This window comes from Anomaloglossus baeobatrachus, chromosome 7, assembly GCF_048569485.1.
Source record: "Anomaloglossus baeobatrachus isolate aAnoBae1 chromosome 7, aAnoBae1.hap1, whole genome shotgun sequence".
NCBI lineage: Eukaryota > Metazoa > Chordata > Amphibia > Anura > Aromobatidae > Anomaloglossus > Anomaloglossus baeobatrachus.
Genome location: NC_134359.1, coordinates 163,846,754 through 163,859,393, shown reverse-complemented (window position 1 = coordinate 163,859,393; position 12,640 = coordinate 163,846,754). Strand labels below are relative to the sequence as shown.

Sequence of the window (12,640 nt, the reverse complement as noted above, 5' to 3'; positions counted from 1 at the left end):
GCACTAATATATATATTATGAGTGCAAGCCAAAAATTACATACTATATACGGATAAGGCTGCACATCAAACTTAGATAATAGTATAATGCCTCAAGCATATGGACAAATATTGGAATATACAATGAAAAATACTACTTGCTAATTTGAACATGTGAATGATGAATTGCATACCTGCCATGAATATTAGGAAAAAGGAGATATTTAGCAATCGCATTGATCAATGTAACTGAGCCCCAAGGCCTCGTCAAGGCATATCTCTATATTGGGGTCCCTAGCTCTGTGACCCTAACTGTGTGTCATCTCATTGCAATTAAAAACTGCTATGGGTGGAGAGGGGTAACTAAGGACTTTCGGCCATGTTTTTTCCATCTCCTATATAAGAAAGTCCTTAGTTACCCCTCTCCACCCATAGCAGTTTTTAATTGCAATGAGATGACACACAGTTAGGGTCACAGAGCTAGGGACCCCAATATAGAGATATGCCTTGACGAGGCCTTGGGGCTCAGTTACATTGATCAATGCGATTGCTAAATATCTCCTTTTTCCTAATATTCATGGCAGGTATGCAATTCATCATTCACATGTTCAAATTAGCAAGTAGTATTTTTCATTGTATATTCCAATATTTGTCCATATGCTTGAGGCATTATACTATTATCTAAGTTTGATGTGCAGCCTTATCCGTATACCCTCTGAAGTTAGGACACCACCTTTCAGTAGGAATACAAAAGGAGTTAGTCTCTGAGTATCTCCAGGAAAGGTGGTTCTAGACCTCACCTTAGGTAGGAATACAAAAGGAGTTAGTCTCTGAGTATCTCCAGGATAGGTAGGTTTAGTCCAAAGGACGTTCAAGGGTCTAAAAGCTGAAGAAGATAGACGAAGAATGGGGCAAGGAATATCAAAGGACAGAAGAGCTGGATGCACCCTGCAACATCTCATTACGTGTTATCATGGCAAAAGAACAGCCAGTCAGTCCAAGGAAGTTTTTAAGACATTTGGATTGAAGGGGAAGGATCAATTGGACCCCAACAAATGGGACACAATAAGAGCTACTAGAGCAAGAGTAATAGCAGATAAATCATGGACTAAACTGGTCAGAACTCTTTCTGACATTGCAAAAACAGCCCACGATCAACTTTGGATATATCATGAAGAATCAGACACATGGGAGGAAGCTGGGAAGCAAGCTAATAAGGATCAACAGCCTCCTCCGTACCTGTCAGCTACTCCTGGAACAGCTCCAAAAATAGCAGGATCCCCGGAATGGACCTGCACAAACTGTGGCCAACAAAATCCGGACTGGAGTAAAACATGTCTAGCCTGTGCAGCCCTACAGCACAAGCTACAAGCCACAGCACCAGTGCCTCTTTATCCCGTAGTGGAAAGAAGAGTTCTGATAAGACCACCTGTTAATCCACAAAACACAAATGCTCCCAGAGATGCAGTTCCTCGTACGTATGATGACTACGTACCCTGGACTCCAGCTGAGCAGATGGCTTTCCTGCAAAATGCTCCAGACCCGACTAGAAACCCAGTCAGTTTTTCACGTTACCTGAACCAAATACAGGTCTCCTACAGAAGCACTTGGTTGGACATGGAAGGTTTGTGTAGAGTTAAAATGTCTCCCGAACTGTATGCCAAACTCACTGCCCACCTGACAGGACATGTTCCGGACGATACCCGTAATGTGGAATCGGGCCAAGACTTCATGATAAGACTCAATCTTTTCTGCGCCCAGGAGCAAAGAAATAAGAGCTTTGGTGGACTCAGGAGCCTCACGCTCCTGAACCCCAGGAACCTAGTGCCTGAAGGATCCATCTCATCTGAAGCTACTGTAGTATCCGGATTTGATGGACAAGTCCAGATAATCCCAATAACACATCCACTGAAGGTGAAACTGGGACCACACATGTTCGTGTCTAAATTCTTAGTGTCCCCCCTGGGTGGAGATGCCCTAGTGGGAGCAGATCTACTATCAAGACTACAAGCTCAGATTGTCTACAATGAAGATGGATCTGCTATCCTGCAAATTCCAGAAGATATGCCAGAAGAAGTCCTGTGCACTCTCCAGATGATAGAAGACCAACCAGAATCTGAAGATACACATGAAGTAAACACGGACCCAATACTTCTACAAGTTCCTGCAAAACTCTGGTCCACATCAAAAACTGACCTCGGCACACTACCCGTGCCCACAGTAAAAGTTTCAGTCAAGCCTGGAATTACGCCACCGCAGCTGAGACAATCCCCCCTCCCGCTACCTCTCGCAGTACATCTACCAGTACGTGGATGATTTACTACTGTGCTTCCCTAGTGAAGAGGATTGCTAACCTTTCTGGCAGAAGTAGGAAGCAAAGCAAGCAGAGATAAATGCAGACGGTGGATTCCCAATGCGTCACTACTCATGCAACCGCAGTATGATTGCACAAAGAATGTTCCTTTTTCCCTTACAGAAGAAGCTTGACAAAACTTTCAAAAGCTCAAGGAACTAGTGATTGATGCACCTGCTCTGGCACTACTAAACTATGATCTCACCTTCAATCTGTTCGTAGCAGAGCTTCAAGGATTTGCCGTAGGAGTACTCACCCAGAAGACGGACAAACATCCCATAATCGGGTACTACTCCTCTCAACTCGACAACGTCACCAGAGCAGCACCAACCTGTGTCCGTGCTGTTACAGCAGTTTCAAACATACTGCAGAAAGCATCTGAAATCTCACTCGATTTCCCGACTACCATCCTTACCAGCCATGACATCTATGCTGTTCTCAATCAAGTGCAGCTGAAACACCTCTCCATGGCAAGACAAGTCAGACTTCAGTGCACGCTGTTGCTACCCCCCAAACATCTCATTTGCTCGAGTTACAAGTCTAAACCTTGCTGATCTGCTGATCTTTACAAGTTTAGAAGGGGGGACAGAAGAGGGGACAGAAGAGAGGACAGAAGAGAGTGACAAACGTACCAGCGCACCATTTGATCATGATTGTCAGGAACTCATTGAACATGAGGCAAAGCCCCTGCACAATATTCAGGCAACACCACTTACAAATCCAGACTTTGAACTTTTTGTGGATGGTAGCAGATACGCTGATGAAGCAGGCAAGTTCCACACCGGATTTGCAGTAGTGACTCTATATGCAGTCTTAGCCAAACAACCGCTACCTCCACGCATATCTGCTCAAGAAGCAGAACTTCTTGCCCTCATCTGGGCAATTGAGTTTCTGGAAGAACGAACAGCGAACATCTACACGGACTCAGCCTATGCACACGGCATTGTGCACGATTTTGGCACTATCTGGCAGACAAGAGGATTCCTCATAGCAACAGGAAATCCCATCAGGCATGGAACCTCAGTGAAGAAACTAATGGAAGTAGCCTTGATACCAAAACAGCTAGCAATCATAAAGGTTGCTGCCCACACCAAAGCTCAAACACCCGAGGCAAGGGGAAATCGCTTGGCCGACCAAACAGCAAAACAAGCAGCCTTACTCCCTTTGAAGGAGACGGAAACAGTGTCAACGACGGAGGAAGAAATGCAGAACCTCTTTGAGACACAAGAAAACGCCTCTGAGGAAGAAAAGGCCGGATGGCGGGCCAAGGGGGCAGAAAAGGTGGAGGGGATTTGGCGCCTAAACGGACTTCCCGTCCTGCCACGCAGTTGGTTCCCTGCCATTTTCCAAGTACTCCACTACCCCACACATGGAAGCACAAACTCAATCATGAACCAGATGCAACCTTATTGGGTAGCCCCCGGCTTCAGACAATACGCCTCCCAGAGAATAAAGGATTGTCACATCTGTCAACAACACAATCCAGGCCAGCTAACTAAAACCCCGCAAAGACACATGCCAAAGACGTTTGCCCCATTCCAAAGAGTACAAATAGACTATATACAGTTGCCAAGACATGGCATCTACGAGTTTGTACTTGTCTGTGTAGACCTCTTCTCAGGATGGCCAGAGGCCTACCCTGTCAGCTCAGCCACGGCCCGAATTACAGCAAAGAAATTGGCCTGTGAGCTGGTACCCCGGTTTGGACTCCCTGAAGTCATAGAGTCAGACCGAGGTACTCATTTCACTGTACAAGTTTTCCAGAACACCTGTGCCCTGTTAGGCATTCAGTCAGCCTTACACACACCTTACCACCCACAGTCATCAGGGAAAGTGGAAAGGTTAAATGGAACTCTAAAGCTCAAACTAGCCAAGGCAGTGGAGGAGACTGGTAGACCATGGACAGAATGTCTCCCCATAGCTCTTTACTCTATAAGGACTACCCCGCAGGGAAAGCACAGGCTCTCACCCTTTGAAATACTCTTTGGTAGTGCACCCAGATTAGGATGCTACTTCCCACAGGAGTTACACCTGCAATGTCATAGCCTAACGTCTTATGTTGTTTCCCTGCAGAAGAGACTAACTGAAACCCACCAAAGGGTCTACTCTTCTCTACCTGATCCTGATGCTGTTCCAGGAACCCACTCCCTAAAGCCTGGTGACCAGGTCTACCTAAAAAAGCACGTGAGAAAGACCCTTGAGCCACGATTCGAAGGGCCTTTGACTGTCCAGCTGACCACTCCAACCTCCGTCAAACTTGAGGGGAGATCGACATGGGTCCATGCCAGCCACTGCAAGAAGGCCTAATACTGCTGATAAGTATTTCTATGTGTACTCCCTTTTTGGGGCCTTCTACACCACGGCAGAATTCATTTGAGACCCATCATGAAGTGTTAGCTGAAAAACTTGAGATCACAGACTGCTGGATATGTACACACGCACTTGTGACAGCCTCTTCCATGCCATACTTAGCCATACCAGTCCCTGTTCGGGCGCCAGATAACTGGAATTTGCAGTATAACGTGTATTTACGTGTATAACGGTGTCTGCCTGTTTTCATTGAAGGCTAAAGGGAGGGCAGAGGGGGGTCACCGGTACCCTCTCTCATTTGGGCATCGCTGGCAATAGCTGTGACCGTTAGGTCAACCTAACACAAGGTACAACACATGTGCATTCTACACTCCTTTCCATTTCTGGAATGCAATTATTAAATGCAGGTAGTCCAGCCAAACTGTGACGAAGGTGCAGGTGTGGATATAATGTAGCCTGCATCCAATGTTGGTTTTCTCGATGTGTGACAGCTCAACAATACCATCTGTTTCCACTTCCAAAACAAGTGATGACCTGCCAATCACACTTCCTGTTGCGTGTAAAGGGGTGGAAGTTCAGTGTGAAAAACCATGTGAGACTGCTGTCCCCACAGTCACAGAGGATGAAGAGCACGCAGATGCACTTGATGGGGCAGGCGGTGGTTGCACAGGCACGGTAGGCTACATTGTAGCACAGTGAAATTCACATTGCGATTTATGCTTCATTTTAAGTCGTGTACAGGGTGGGCTCCCCAGTATGCAGCAAAACCAGGCAACAAGAAAAGGACTCTAGTCAGTTGGGTTGATAAATGATTGTTTAACTTTACCAAAACAAACAATAAGAACCATGCATACAATTTATAATTGAACAATCTATTCTGTTGCCTACTACCTGCTAAGCCTTCTGCGTAGCAGTAATTGTGTGTTTGTGCGTTTTGTGTGTGTGTGTGTGTGTGCGAACACGACTTACCAGTGGTGCATCACAAGAGCTTCCCAGTTATCTACGTAAACATAGACAAAACACATTACCCCCCCTGAATACCCTTGTTAGCTGAAGCCTCACAGATAAGGCAGATGATAACAGTGTGAATGCAAACCACACAGCTTTGCAACACAGTCATGGAAATCTTGAAAATCAACAGTCAATGCAAACATGTGTCGCTGACCCTCTATGATTTAAACTGTACGTGACAATTTGACAGTGCAGAGGCAGCAAGTCTTATTGTGTATAAATAGTCGGCCTACCCAGAACAGATATGTGTTTTGCTAATAAAACAAAGTGTTGCATGCCGGCATTATTGTCTGGGCACAGCCTACGTACCCGGGTACTGTGATGTCCAGTTGCCAGAAATACAGACAGCACCGTAAGAATGTTGGTCTGTGGCACAGGATGCTGCTCACTGGCGTTATGGTACTCATCACCAAACTCCAAATGGACTCCCCTCACAATTGAACGAAGTGTTTCCGAGGTGGCTCCTTGCTGTAACACACACCTTTAGCTTTTCCTTCTGTTCATAGACAGCATCTCCAAGTCCACACCCGAAGAGCAATTTCTCCTCCACGTCTAAGTGTGGAGAGGCAGCTAGTGCGCATGCGTGTGCCGATTTACCCCAGCCGCAGCCTAACTACAGTGTTTCGCCTAGTGAGTATGCTCAGCCTGACTGTGCCATTCCTGAGGCTAAGTCTTCATTTCGGGGTACAGCGCATGCTCCCACACTTAGTGCGAAAAGCTTCTTTGCACAGGTACTTGCATTCTGTGCTGGGTCTAAGTCCTGTTTTGTGCCTAGACACCATGCTAAAGCTGATAGTCTTTTTTCAGAGACTGTATTTCATGCTACTGAGCATGCTCAGGCACTTACTGCATCAGAGACTAGGTCCGGTAATGAACTCTTTGGCCCTGCCCCTGATGTGGGGGGCCCATATAGACCACAGGGCATCAGGTGTCCTGACTCCCAAATGGCTTGCAGAGGCCCGCCCCTATGACTTGTCACCTCATTATTGATGGTCAGACGAAGACTGGTGAGGTGTTTGTGTCGTGGCAGCCATGAGGTCATTATTGAAGTTGCGGTTCCAAATAGGACGCTAGTTATGCCACTCATGACGTGTCACTCTGCTTTTGTCTCCAGGAGGTGCATTGTGGTCCACCCTGGTTTGGGGCGGACCCAGGTTATAAAACGGGCTGGAGCCAACAAGGAGGTGCGCAGTCTTTTATTATGCTCCGAAAGAGCACACCTCCATGTGTTGAACCCATTGCGGCTTTAGGCCAGAGGTAGCCAGGGATAGGGCGTCGATGCAAACTGCCACCACAGTTGGTAACACAGAACGGTTAAGACCAGCTCCTGTCCTACAAGTCCTGCTTGTGCAGCCCAGTGGCATTAACAGACCTGCTGCTGCTGATGCGCCTGCTGTCCACAGGTGTGGCCCCAATGCACACGGTCAGCATACTCAATGGGCCCTGTGATGTTAACAGGGAGTTCCTGGGCTGGGTGGGCGTGTGGACCCTGTGACGCTAACAGGGCTCCCAGTCTCCAGATCCGAGTGGCGTCTAACTCGGTTCAGGCTACTATTAGTTTCATAGCCACACAGCTCTGTATCCTCCACCTAACCTTCCAGTTGCCAACCTCTCCTTTTCCATCTGGGAGGCACGGTGGACACTGACTGCTGATGGGGATATATACCTTTCTCTTTCTTTTCTTATTAATTTTCGTTATATAGCGGTAACATAGTATATACCACCTTATCCAAATCTGCCAGTCCCACCGTAACAGATGGTGTTTTTTCAGCAAATGTTACTTTTGCTTAACCACCAAACCCACGGACAAAAACTTTTTTCCCCTTTCCAACACACCTGTTCCCCTTTCCACCAGCATCTGTCCTTTTTCAACTCATTTTGTATATGACCAAAAGTGCAACTCTGCAGGGACACCGTACTCAATGCCATCTCAGCACAGCAGCCAGCCCTCAGTCCCTCAGATGTGGACAAGTAAAAGACCATTTCCTCCTATCCATGACAAAGCGTTGAGATTCACTCTGTGCAGCACTGGTGTTTAGTGGAAAAGCAGATCTAAGATTGCGTACCACCTTCGGCAGATACTCCTGTTTACGTGCGTCCCTTTCTATGGCAGGAATTATTTCGCCAAATTTTGTCTTGTACCGGGGATCTAACAGTGTGGCAACGCAGTAGTTAGCATTACTTCGAATTCGCACAATCCGAGGGTCATGTTGTAGGTAGTGCAGCAAGAAGGCGCTCATGTGTCTTGTGCATCCAGGAGGACCAAGTCCTTGGTGTGTTGGTGGCAGAGAGGTGAGAATCATGCCTCCTTCCTCTGCCCTCTCCCCCCAACCTCGCACAACCGAAATGTGAGCAAGCTCTCACTCATCTGCTGAGTCTTCCATGCCCATCGCCAGTTCATCCTCCATTTCTTCATGGGCTCCTGCACCTTCCTCAACACCTTTTGCTGATACTATGCGCCCTTGTTAATCCCTCTCCCCCACCATGACTGCCGCCTAGGTGCCGCTGACCATCTGGACCTCGTAGATCTTGTTATCCCTTCCGCATATGACTCCTCCTGTACTTCCTCCCCTTCCTCTTGTCCCAACACCTGACTCCGAATAATGCTTACAGTGTGCTCCATCCTGTAGATGACCAGAATTGTCACGCTGAGATAGGCATTGCCAGTGCTAAACATCTTCGTCGACATTTGTAAACTGTGTAGAAGGGTGCATAGGTCCTTGATCTGACACCACTCCAGCAGCGTGATCTGCACCACCTCTGGATCAAGTTAGGCCAGGCTATATGTCATAACGTATTGCAGCAGGGTTCGGCGGTGCTGCCCCAAACGCTGCAACATGTGCAGATTCAAATTCCTACGTGTCGGCACATCGCATTTCAGGCGTTTAACCACCAGACCTAAAGACTTCTGGAGCGACGAAAGTTGTTGAGCTGCTGTGTGCGAACGATGGAAGTGAGCACATAGCGAGTGTGCCCGCTGCCATGTAGGCTGGGATGGTGTTTTAAAAATTGCTGGAGAATTAGATTCAACACGTGAGCCACACAAGGCACGTGTGTCACATTGTCACGGCAAAGGGCCGCACCCATGTTTGCATCATTGTCACACCCGGCCTTCCCTGTCTGCTGGTTGAGTGGAGACAACCATTAATGAAACTTGGACTCCAGAGCTAACCATCCACAACTTCTCAGCGGTGTGACTCACATTTCCCCTACATTTCAAAGTAAACATTTGACCGCATGATGGCCTTGAGCTCTGCTGCCAGCATAGTAAGGAGGTGTGTGGGATTCCTTGTGCGCAGTTACAAGGAAGGGTGGCCTGACCACAAAGGGTTTGGGCTGAGGTGCAGGAACAACACGAGGTTGATGAGGCAGAAGCAGTGGAGGAACTTGTACATACAGAGTAAGGATTAGAGCACACAACTCGTGGGGACGGAAAGACTTGTACAGCAGACCCTTCTCCATCTCTCACCATAGTTACCCAGTACCCAGTCAGCAACATGTAACTCCCCTGTCCATGCTTACTGGTCCAAGAATCTGTGGTGAAATGCACCCTGTCACACACAGAGTTTCTCGAGGAACCGGTGATGTTGTGTGCGATCTGCTGTGGTAGCGCGGGCACGCCTTTCTTGGAGAAGGAGTGGCGAATGGCCATCGGCTCTTGGGGCACTGCAATAAGCATAAGATCTAGAAAATCCTCGGTCTCAAAAGGGTGTAAAGGCAGCCTTTCTGTAACCAACAAGTTGCAGATGCTGAAACTCAACCTCTTAGGCATGTCATGCCCTTCGAAAAGCATGTAAAACACAGCGAGGGGACTCCAACCACAGTCTCCCTCGTTGCCACTAATTGGGCCACACACACCCCACTTGACTGGCATCAGTTGACCCCATTTTCAAGATGAAAAAGATGCTTTGCATGAAGCACTCTCAAAAATACGCGTGCCTTTCAGCTCCCCTGGCTGAGCCAGGGGAAGAAAAGTCCTCTGAGAGCCATGACTTGTTCATCTTGGTTCTTTTTTCAAAAGCGAGGGGACTCCAACCACAGTCTCCCTCGTTTCCACTAATTGGGCCACACACACCCCACTTGACTGGCATCAGTTGACCCCCATTTTCAAGATGAAAAAGATGCTTTGCATGAAGCACTCTCAAAAATACGCGTGCCTTTCAGCTTCCCTGGCTGAACCAGGGGAAGAAAAGTCCTCTGATAGCCATGACTTGTTCATCTTGGTTCTTTTTCAAAAGCGAGGGGACTCCAACCACAGTCTCCCTCGTTTCCACTAATTGGGCCACACACACCCCACTTGAATGGCATCAGTTGACCCCCATTTTCAAGATGAAAAAGATGATTTGCATGAAGCACTCTCAAAAATACGCGTGCCTTTCAGCTCCCCTGGCTGAGCCAGGGGAAAAAAAGTCCTCTGAGAGCCATGACTTGTTCATCTTGGTTCTTTTTTCAAAAGCGAGGGGACTCCAACCACAGTCTCCCTCGTTTCCACTAATTGGGCCACACACACCCTACTTGACTGGCATCAGTTGACCCCATTTTCAAGATGAAAAAGATTCTTTGCATGAAGCACTCTCAAAAATACGCGTGCCTATCAGCTCCCCTGGCTGAGCCAGGGGAAGAAAAGTCCTCTGAGAGCCATGACTTGTTCATCTTGGTTCTTTTAGAAACACAGCGAGGGGACTCCAACCACAGTCTCCCTCGTTTCCACTAATTGGGCCACACACACCCCACTTGACTGGCATCAGTTGACCCCCATTTTCAAGATGAAAAAGATGCTTTGCATGAAGCACTCTCAAAAATACGCGTGCCTTTCGTCTCCCCTGGCTCAGCCAGGGGAAGAAAAGTCCTCTGAGAGGAATGACTTGTTCATCTTGGTGAACGTTAGTCTGTCCACATTGTCAGTGGACAGATGCGTGTGCTTAGCTGTCAGCACAACCCCAGCAGCACTGAGGACACATTCCGAGAAAACGCTGGCTGCGGGACACAACAAGATCCCCAAGGTGTACGTGGTGAGCTCAGGCAATTTATCCAGATTGGAAGCCTAAAATGAGCAGGGCTCAAGTTGCACAGTAATGGCATCGACGTTCCCTTGCATATACTCATAGCTGTGTCTCCTCCTCTTTTTCCTTGTCCTGCTCTTTTGTTTTCGCATGAGTATATGTCCTTGTCACTTTCCCATGTGTTTGTGTTGTGTTGTGAGTTGTTTGTCACCTTTTGGACACCTTTGAGGGTGTTTTCTAGGTGTTTTTATGTGTTTGTGATTGCCTGCCATTGTTTCCCATGCGGTTCGAGTTTGAACGTTCGCCGAACTGAACTCGAACGAGACCTCCGTTCGACGAACCGAACTCGAGCCGAACCACGGCCGGTTCGCTCATCTCTAGTCCCAATGTCGACCTGTTTGTGCGGCTCGTCTCCAATGAATTTTCTAAAATCCCCACAAATATCTATAATGATAATCTTACGAGGGAGGAGAGGAGCTGCATCGACAGGATTAGACGATTGGATGACATCCTCCTCTTTTTCCTTGTCCTGCTCTTTTGTTTTCGCATGAGTATATGTCCTTGTCACTTTCCCATGTGTTTGTGTTGTGTTGTGAGTTATTTAAATAAATAATAAAATATATATATATATATATATATATGGGCTCCCGCTGCATGTTTTGTATTGCTAGATAAGGGTAATCCAAGCAGCTACTGGCTGCTAACCCCCACTGCTTGGTGTTACCTTCACTGGCAATGGAAAATCCAGTGAAGCATTTTTTATTTTTTTTCCCCAAAAAAAAAAAAAAAAAAATGACGTGAGCTTCGCCATATTTTTGTATGCTAGCCAGGTACAGCAGGCAGGTAAGGCTGCCCCTAACCCCCAGCTGCATATTTGTACCCGGCTGGGAACTAAAAATATAGGGAAGCCCTTTTTTAATTATTTCATGAATTTCATGACATAATTAAAAAAAAAAAACGACGTAGGCTTCGCCCCATTTTTGTGTCCAGCCGGGTACAACTAGGCAGCTGGGGATTGGAATCCGCAGCACAGGTTAGCCCGAGGTTTCTGGGCGCCTCTGCTGCAAATTGCAGTCCACAGCCGCCCCAGAAAATGGAGCTTTCATAGAAGCGCCATTATCTGGCGCTGTATCCAACTCTTCCAGCAGCCCTGGTGCCGGGTGGCTTGCTGGGTAATAATGGGTTATTACTAGCTTTGTTTTACTAGCTAGTATTAAGCCAGAGATTCTTAATGTCAGGCACGCTTGATCCAGCCATTAACAATCTCCAATAAAGGGTTAAAAAATAAGACACCACACAGAGAAAAAATACTTTAATAGAAATAAATACACAGACACACTTAGAGACTCCATGTGTATTACTCCCTCTCACCTCTCCACGATCCATGGTCTTCTTTCTCCTTCAGCCCATGCAGCTCTGCTACATCAGGCTTCACTGCATGGGAGAAAGACGCTGCTCCCCGTGCAGAAATCACTCAGTGAGAAAGACCACAGGCTGCCTGCTGTTAGCGGTGACTTCACAGCCGGGTTGCCATAGCAACGGTGCTCCGATCACGTGATTCCCGGTGCCGCTATTCACCAGCTGTGACAGCCAGTTCTTGCATGTGGGCTGACTCTGTAAATATCGCCCCATGCAGTAACGGGGAGTCGTCCGTGTGCCAGAGCATGTCGCCAGTACATGGAGATACACAAACGATCACCGTTTACTGGAGAGATGCAGTGTCAGGACCTAGGACAGGACATGATGTCTAGCCATGTGACCAGTCTGTGGCCAATGAGAAAATAGACACGTGACTGGTCACATGGCTATTTTGACGTCACGATAGGTCCTGCATCACTGCTGGTTACCGGGAAGACGCAGCGATTACCGATGGAAAAGCGGCGGGAGACAGAGGTGCAGGGCGGATCTCGGGCACCGGTAAGTGTTATGGCTGTTTATTAACTGTATATGTACATTTATAATGTGTTTTTATGTGTTTGTAATTG

General features: G+C 47.5%; 1 protein-coding gene across 5 annotated transcripts in view; it reads right to left on the bottom strand.

Annotated features, from left to right (window-relative positions):
- TRPM2 (transient receptor potential cation channel subfamily M member 2) overlaps positions 1 to 12,640 on the bottom strand; it is a 2,537,250-nt gene that overhangs the window by 139,623 nt on the left and 2,384,987 nt on the right. The gene's annotated exons all lie outside the window — the stretch shown is intronic.